Source organism: Triticum dicoccoides, chromosome 2A (genome assembly GCF_002162155.2).
Source record: "Triticum dicoccoides isolate Atlit2015 ecotype Zavitan chromosome 2A, WEW_v2.0, whole genome shotgun sequence".
Lineage (NCBI taxonomy): Eukaryota > Viridiplantae > Streptophyta > Magnoliopsida > Poales > Poaceae > Triticum > Triticum dicoccoides.
In genome coordinates this window covers 410,067,008-410,075,104 of record NC_041382.1, presented here as the reverse complement: position 1 = coordinate 410,075,104, position 8,097 = coordinate 410,067,008, and positions in this window count along the sequence as shown.

The window sequence follows — 8,097 nt, the reverse complement described above, 5'->3', positions numbered from 1 at the left end:
CCGCCGCGGAGCCCCGCCGCCCGCCGCCCAACCACACCTCGCCGGAGCCCCTCGCCGGAGGTACCGAGCCGGATCCGAGCCGCCGGTTTTTTTAAGGAACCGTTCGGTTTTTTAGAAACCCTAGGTCGTTTTTTAGATCGGTTCGCCGGTTTTTCTCGGTTCTTCTAATTAGCGGAGGTTTGTCCATACGTTCGTTTTAACGAACGGTTTTCGCCCGTTAGTTACAGTTAACGAACGCTCGTTCGTTAGTATGTTCGTCAGTTTCTTTTATCGGATTAATCCACGATTATTCTCGATCGTGATTTCTGATCCGACCTTAGTTTCTGTTTATCTTTTCGCTGTTGGTCGGAATCAGGCGATTCAAGCACCTAGATCTTCGTCTCGAGACCCTCTTTTCGTTTAACCAACTTGCACAAGTTTTTGCTACTGTAAAATTTGACCTAGGTCCAGATTAGTAAACGGATCTTGTTTCTTTTGCCGTTTGAGTTTCGTTGCTCCGTTTGATTTGATTCATTTTGCTAACCGGAGTTCTTAAGTTGAACTTTCTGGTCAACCTCTCTTATTTGAGTTTTTCTTGTGCATATTTGCTTGTTGCTTATGTATGCTATTGTTTGTTTGTGATAGAACACCCGGAGTGTGAAGCCTGTTACTACAAGTCCCTAGGATCCGCGGATCGTCAGCAAGGCAAGTAACACATTGATCATACTCTTTCCATACCCAGTTTTTATGCATTAGTTCAAATCCTCAAACATTGCATGATTAGAATGTCATTAACCAAGGAAAGTAACACATTGATCATACTCTTTCCATACCCAGTTTTTATGCATTAGTTCAAATCCTCAAACATTGCACGATTAGGATGTCATTAACTTGTGGGTTGGGAAGTAGTTATTGAGGTAGAACCTATTACCATGTTACTATCAAACCTTGGGAGTTACTTCTACGTGTTGCTTATATTACTATGCTATGCTATGCTCGTAGACGTGGTTTGGGTTTGAGTGAAATCCATGACAGATGTGAGATTGTTAATTAATGGTTCAACTTAAGGTGGCAACTTAAATTAACATCTGGGTGGATTGAGGCACCTGGGGAACCCAGTGTTGTCTGTATTTTTTTGGAAATCCCGGGGTACCCGTGTGATCTTCCTATGGACCGCCACCCAGGCTCAAAGGGAACTGAGATGATGCATGCTAGAAACTTCCGTGTGCAGCCACAAGCTATTATGGGCTCTAGCATAGTTGAGTATGTTACGTGAAGCTCTCAAAGAGGTGGATCAGCAGGTAGTGGGTTTTGTAGGTTCGGTATGGTCTGCCCGGAGTAGAGAGTTAATGTTTCTGAAAGACTGTGTCTCGGTCATCCGTTTCTCAAACACCTTGTAGTGCGAGAAATACATCGGAGGCGATCGAGTCTTGTGGGGAAAAGTGCACAAACCTCTGCAGAGTGTACAATCTAATCATGGTTAGCCGTGTCCCCGGTTATGGACAATCTTGAGTATCTAGTACTTGGGTTATCGCATGTATCTCGTCACTTTTAATTAATATTATTGGGTTGCTAACTACTTTAATTTGGGATTGAGTTGGGGGTACCTTCTCAATATTGTTCAACTACCATGATAGTTAAATTAAAATCTATTCCTTTGTTGTAGGGAAAAATTGGCTTTTCGCAAAACTATAACCATAGAGCTTTCCACTAGCCAAATATGCATATAGTTATAGAAATACTCTGTTCATGCTCTACTGTGTTACATTGCCAGCATATTCCATGTGCTGACCCGTTTTCGGGCTGCAAAGTATTATGTTGCGGACCTTTCAGACGAGGAGTAAGGTTCGTTAGGTCGTTGCCGTGCAGCTCAGCTATGCCGTTGGAGTTGATGGACTCACTTTATCTTCCAAGCCTTCCGCTGTTATCGCATTAGATGGCCTTAAGCCATATTATTGTAATAAGTTCTCTCTTGAGACATTCGATGTAATAAGTGTGTGATTGCTAGTCTGCTATATATCCTCGAGTACTGTGTGTGTCAGCATTACCGATACAGGGATGACACTGAAGCATAGAGACTTGACCGTTTGAGGTCGGGCCGTGACAAGATGGTATCAGAGCACACGCTGAGTGTAGGACACGAACACTAAGATAAACCATATGTCACACTTCTCTACTCATTTCTGACTCCTCTCCATCTTCTACTCTTTAGGATGATGGAGATGAAGAACAAGTTTGCACAACCGGATGAAGACACACCTTTTGGACGCCACTTGAAGGAAGTCACTAGGTACTTGAACATTGGAATACCAGGCTTCACCGGGATGTACAACGCCACCTTACCAGAAGAAGAGCGTTGGATGATTCAAGTTCAAGTTCCAGGAAGGACGTTTTCGCCAACCTCTAAACCCATAGAATTTTCTTTCGAAGCACCCACCTGGAGTCTAGGCAAGAGCATGGCAGCCCACATTATCATGGGACGCATTGGAGAAGTCTACAACAGGGAACTGAAAGACACTATGTACCAAATATGTTGGCGCCGAGACGAGCAATGGGAAGTAATCAACACCAAGAAGGATAGATCCATTGCAGCCTTCATCCAGGAGTTAAACCAGCACATTCAACGTCAGGAGAACCAGATGTGCGCAGACATGATGGACTTGAAGAAGGCCAAGACTAGGATCATCGAGCTGGAGGAAGAACTCAAGTTTACACGCGATGGATATGAGGAGGAAATCAAGACACTACTTGAGAAGAATGACGACCTGATTAAGAAGATCAGAGTATTCATGGGAGGACCAGCACCGAGAGTAGAAGACGACGATTCCACTTTCCCGGACAACTACATCTCATCGACGACACCGATTCCGATCCTAGTGATGATGACTTCAAAGACGAAGCTAGAGCAGATATTATGGAGTCTTCCACCGATCAAAAATTTCTAGATGACCACCATATATTATTAGTATTTTCCCCATGTATTCATTAGTAGTTGAGCACTTTTGCAATAGTTCTAGACCGCTTGTATGCCCTTGATTGATTGATTGATTGAGTGAAATGATTGTGTTTGTCTCATATGCATATGGGTTGTGCTTTCTCATTAGACCTTATTCTATTCTAATCTCCCCCCTCTAAACCCATCAGATGCCTCCGAGACGTGACACCAGTTTTGCTTTCCCGCCGGAGCTCACTCAGTTGATCCAACAGCAGAATACCCTGATGTAGTTGTTAGTTCAGACCAAGGCAACAACAACAACAATCCACCACCACCAGTTGACAACTTAGCCCGTTTTCTGAGGTTGCAGCTGCCGGTGTTTTCCAGTAGCACCGAGCCTATAGTTGCTGATGATTGGCTATGCCGTATTGGAAGGGAGTTGACCACCGCAGGTTGCACAGATGCTGAAAAGGTGCGCTTTGCCGCACATCAATTGGACGGACCAGCAGCCTCATGGTGGGAGAATTACACGACCACTTTCCCCATAGCCAATGTCACTTGGGACCAGTTTCAGCAAGCTTTCCGCACAACCCATGTCTCAACTGGAGCTATGCAGATGAAGAAGCGGGAGTTCCGCAACTTACGCCAGGAAAACCGTACTATGGCTTAGTACGTGGATGATTTTAGCAAGTTATGACGCTATGCCCCTGATGATGTGGCCACAGATGCCGCGAAGCAGGAAAAGTTTATGGAAGGGCTGAACGATGAGATGAGCATGCAGTTGATGGTAGCACCCTTCAACAACTACCAGGAGTTGGTAGATAAGGCTCTTATGATTGAAGGGAAGCAGCAGCAGATTGAGAGCCGTAAAAGGAAGTACGGACAAGGGAAGTATAACTCAGGAGCTCAGCAGAAGCCTCGCCTAACCCCGAACTTGGGAGGACTTGTTCATAACCATGGGGGTCACAACCACACTGGAGGAGGATCGCATAATCACAATGGTGCCAAGAATGGAAATGGGAACGGAGCTAACAGCAATCAGAACCGCTCCAACCTAGCCACACCCGTCAAAAGAGACCTAAGTCAAGTTACTTGCTTTAAGTGCGGGAAGACAGGGCACTATGCCAATGATTGCCCCGAAGGAAGGAATGAAAACGGAAATGGGAGTGCTTTGAAGAAGCCTAATCCCTTCAACAAAGGACAAGTGAACCACGTTAACGTGGAGGAGGTTGAAGAGCAGCCGGACGCGGTAATAGGTAAGTTTTTGGTTAATTCATTTACCGCTCTTGTTCTTTTTGATACTGGTGCATCGCATTCGTAAATATCAAGGGATTCATGGATAAGTTTAAACTACCAACCCAAACCCTTAGGACCCCTCTCCTAGTGAGTTCACCCGGAGCAGAGTACATGGCTAGCCGATGGTGCGACCAGGTACCCCTAACCATTGGCACACATGTTTTTCCGTCCGACCCGATTATCTTGGAGTCACAAGGATTGGATGTGATATTAGGTATGGACTGTATGTCAAAATATGGAGGAAGTATTGACTGTGCTAGTAAGTCGATTTATCTCACCACCCCGGAGGGAAAAAGGATTAAGTATGTATGTAGGCATGTGCCTAGGAGGAGCCAACTAAATGCCCTCACGGGAGTTGGTCAGGATGAAGTTCCTGTAGTGAAGGACTACCCGGATGTTTTTCCATTGGAGTTACCAGGGATGCCACCGGATAGAGACATTGAGTTTTTGATAGAGCTATTGCCAGGTACAGGGCCAATATCCAAGAGACCCTATCAGATGCCCACAAATGATCTGGAGGAAATTAAGAAACAGATCAAGGAGTTATTGGAGAAAGGTTACATTCGAAGAAGTTCGTCACCTTGGGGAGCCCCAGTACTTTTCGTTGAGAAGAAGGATAAATCCCTAAGGATGGTTGTTGATTATCGGGCTTTGAATGAAGTAACGATTAAGAAAAAGTGTCCACTGCCGATGATCAATGATCTGTTTGATCAGCTGCAAGGAGCTAAAGTGTTTTCGAAGATCGATCTACGATCAGGATATCATTGGTTGAAAATTCGAGAGAAGGATATACCAAAGACAGCGTTCACCACGCGGTATGGATTATACTAGTATACAGTCATGTCATTTGGACTGACTAACGAGCAAACAAGGTGTTCATGGAATATTTGGACAAGTTTGTTGTGGTGTTCATTGATGATACTATGGTATACTCAAAGAATGAAGAAGAGCACAAGGAGCATTTGTGGTTAGTTCTCGAGAAACTCAGGGAACATCAGTTGTATGCTAAGTTTAGCAAATGCGAATTTTGGTTGAAGGAAGTCGGATTTCCTAGACATGTTATATCAGGAGAAGGTATAGCAGTAGACCCCAGCAAGGTTCAGTCAGTCACAGAATGGTTGGCCCCCACTTCAGTTAGCGAGATCCGCAGTTTCCTTGGACTCGTAGGTTACTACAGGAGGTTCATTGAGAATTTTTCCAAGATTGCAAAGCCAATGACTGAACTATTGAAGAAGGATAGTAAGTTCAAATGGACGGAAGATTGCGAGGCAAGTTTCTAGGAGTTGAAGAAACGGTTGACTACAGCCCCAGTGCTAACATTGCCAGATATACATAAGGAGTTCCAAGTGTATTGCGACACCTCTCGCTTAGGACTTGGATGTGTGCTTATGCAGGACGGAAGTGTTGTTTCATATGCCTCACGAAAACTAAAACCTCATGAGTTGAACTATGCCACGCATGATTTGGAGCTAGCAGTCGTAGTGCATGCATTGAAGACTTGGAGACATTACCTTATTGGAAACCGTTGTGATGTGTACACGGATCATAAGAGTTTGAAGTACATCTTCACACAGAAGGAGCTGAACCTTAGGTAGAGGAGATGGTTGGAACTTATAAAGGATTACGACATGAAGCTACACTATCATCCAGGAAAGGCCAATGTCGTAGCAGACGCTTTGAGCCGGAAGAGTTATGCCAATATCCTTGAAAGTAAGGGATTGCCGAAGGAGTTAGCAGAGGACATCATGGAACTTCGATTGGAGATTGTTCCAAGAGGCTTCATTGCAACAATGGAGGTTCAGTCTACATTATTAGGCAAGATTCTAGAAGCTCAGAAGGATGACAAAGAGATTGCTGAGATAAAGGAGAAGATGAGCAATGGAAAGGCCAAAGGTTTTCGTGAGGATGAGCACGATACCTTATGGTTTGAGGACCGAGTTTATGTGCCCAATAACACTGAGATCAGGAAGTTGATACTTCAAGAGGCTCATGACTCACCATACTCGATACACCTCGGAAACACCAAGATATATTTGGATTTGAAGGATCGTTTATGGTGGACTGGTATGAAGAAGGATATTGCTGAGTATGTAGCCGTATGTGATGTATGTCAGAGAGTAAAGGCAGAGCATCAGAAGCCAGCAGGACTGTTATAGCCTATGCCGATACCCGAATGGAAGTGGGATAAACTTGGCATGGGCTTTATCACTGGATTGCCCAGAACCAAAGCAGGATATGATTCTATATGGGTAGTAGTTGATCGCTTGACCAAAGTGGCTCACTTTATCCCAGTTAAAACTACCTATACAAGTGCGAAGTTGGCCAAGATATATATGTCCAGGATCGTATGTCTGCATGGAGTTCCGAGGACTATCGTATCAGATAGAGGAACACAGTTTACTTCAAAGTTTTGGCATCAGTTACAACAGACTTTGGGAACAAGATTGGAGTTCAACACAGCGTTTCACCCGCAGACGGATGGACAGACTAAGAGAGTCAATCAGATTTTGGAAGATATGTTGAGAGCCTGTGCGCTAGATTATGGATCTAGCTGGGATGAAAATTTGCCTTACGCAGAATTCTCATACAACAATAGCTACCAAGCCAGTTTGAAGATGGCACCGTTTGAAGCCCTGTATGGACGCATGTGCAGAATGCCATTGATGTGGGATGAGGTAGGAGACCGACAGTTGTTTGGACCAGACTTGATCAAGGAGTCTGAGGAGAAGGTTAAACTGATTCGTGATAGACTGAAGATTGCTCAGTCTAGGCAGAAGAGTTACGCAGATTCAAAACGCAAGGAGCTAACCTATGAAATTGGAGATAGAGAATATCTGCGAGTATCACCCTTGCGAGGAGTGAAATGTTTTGGAGTTAACGGAAAGTTAGCCCCAAGATTTGTAGGACCGTATCGTGTTTTGGAACGGATGGGAGAAGTTGCCTACAAGTTGGAATTACCCGAGGGATTGCCAGGAGTTCATGATGTGTTTCACGTTTCATAGCTGAAGAAGTGTCATGCTGAGATGGCCGATATACCGTTAAGAGATACAATACCCTTGGAGGCGATTCAGTTGGACAGTGATTTGACTTATGAGGAGAAGCCAGTTAAGATTCTTGAGTTTGCCAGCCGAGTCCCCCGCAGCAAGGTTATCAAGTTAGCAAAGTTCAGTGGAGCCACCATACCGAGGATGAAGCCACCTGGGAACGAGAGGATGATCTACTCAGAGACCACCCACACCTATTTTCTAGCCAACCCGAATCTCGTGGGCGAGATTCATCTTAAGGGGGGTAGGTTTGTAACATCCCAAATTTTCAATTTGGAATGTTATACATAGGTCATCCATGCATATCATATTATATTGCATTTTCGTTTCCCAATCCTCAAAATCCTAAGCAACTCAAGGACCCTCGGAGAGAGTTGGGGATTTCCCGGTTTTCATATTTGATTTTTATCAAATAATGAAACGAGGATTTTTGATTTTAATTATTTTTCTCCAAAAAATATTTCGTATTAAAATATAAGAGAGGAGATAATATGACTTCTCCAAAATAATTGAAATATTGGAGGAAAAATATTAAAATCATTTATTTGATTTTTATTTGATTTTATTTGGATTTTATTTGCATTAGAAAAATTGCATGTTTTCAAAATTTCATTTTAAGGCCAAGAAAATGTTCATCTCGTTCTAAATATTTTATTTAGAAAGAGAAAATTTGTTTTGGCATTTTTAGATTTTTATTTTATTTTCTAGGATTTTTTTCTATCGGTGAAATTGTTTTTTTTTAACTCCCCGCGCCCGACTGGGCCGAAGCCCAGCCGAGCCAGGCCGGCCCGCCCGCGCCACCGCCTCCCTCGCCCGCGCCGCCGTGCCCGGCACGGACGCCGA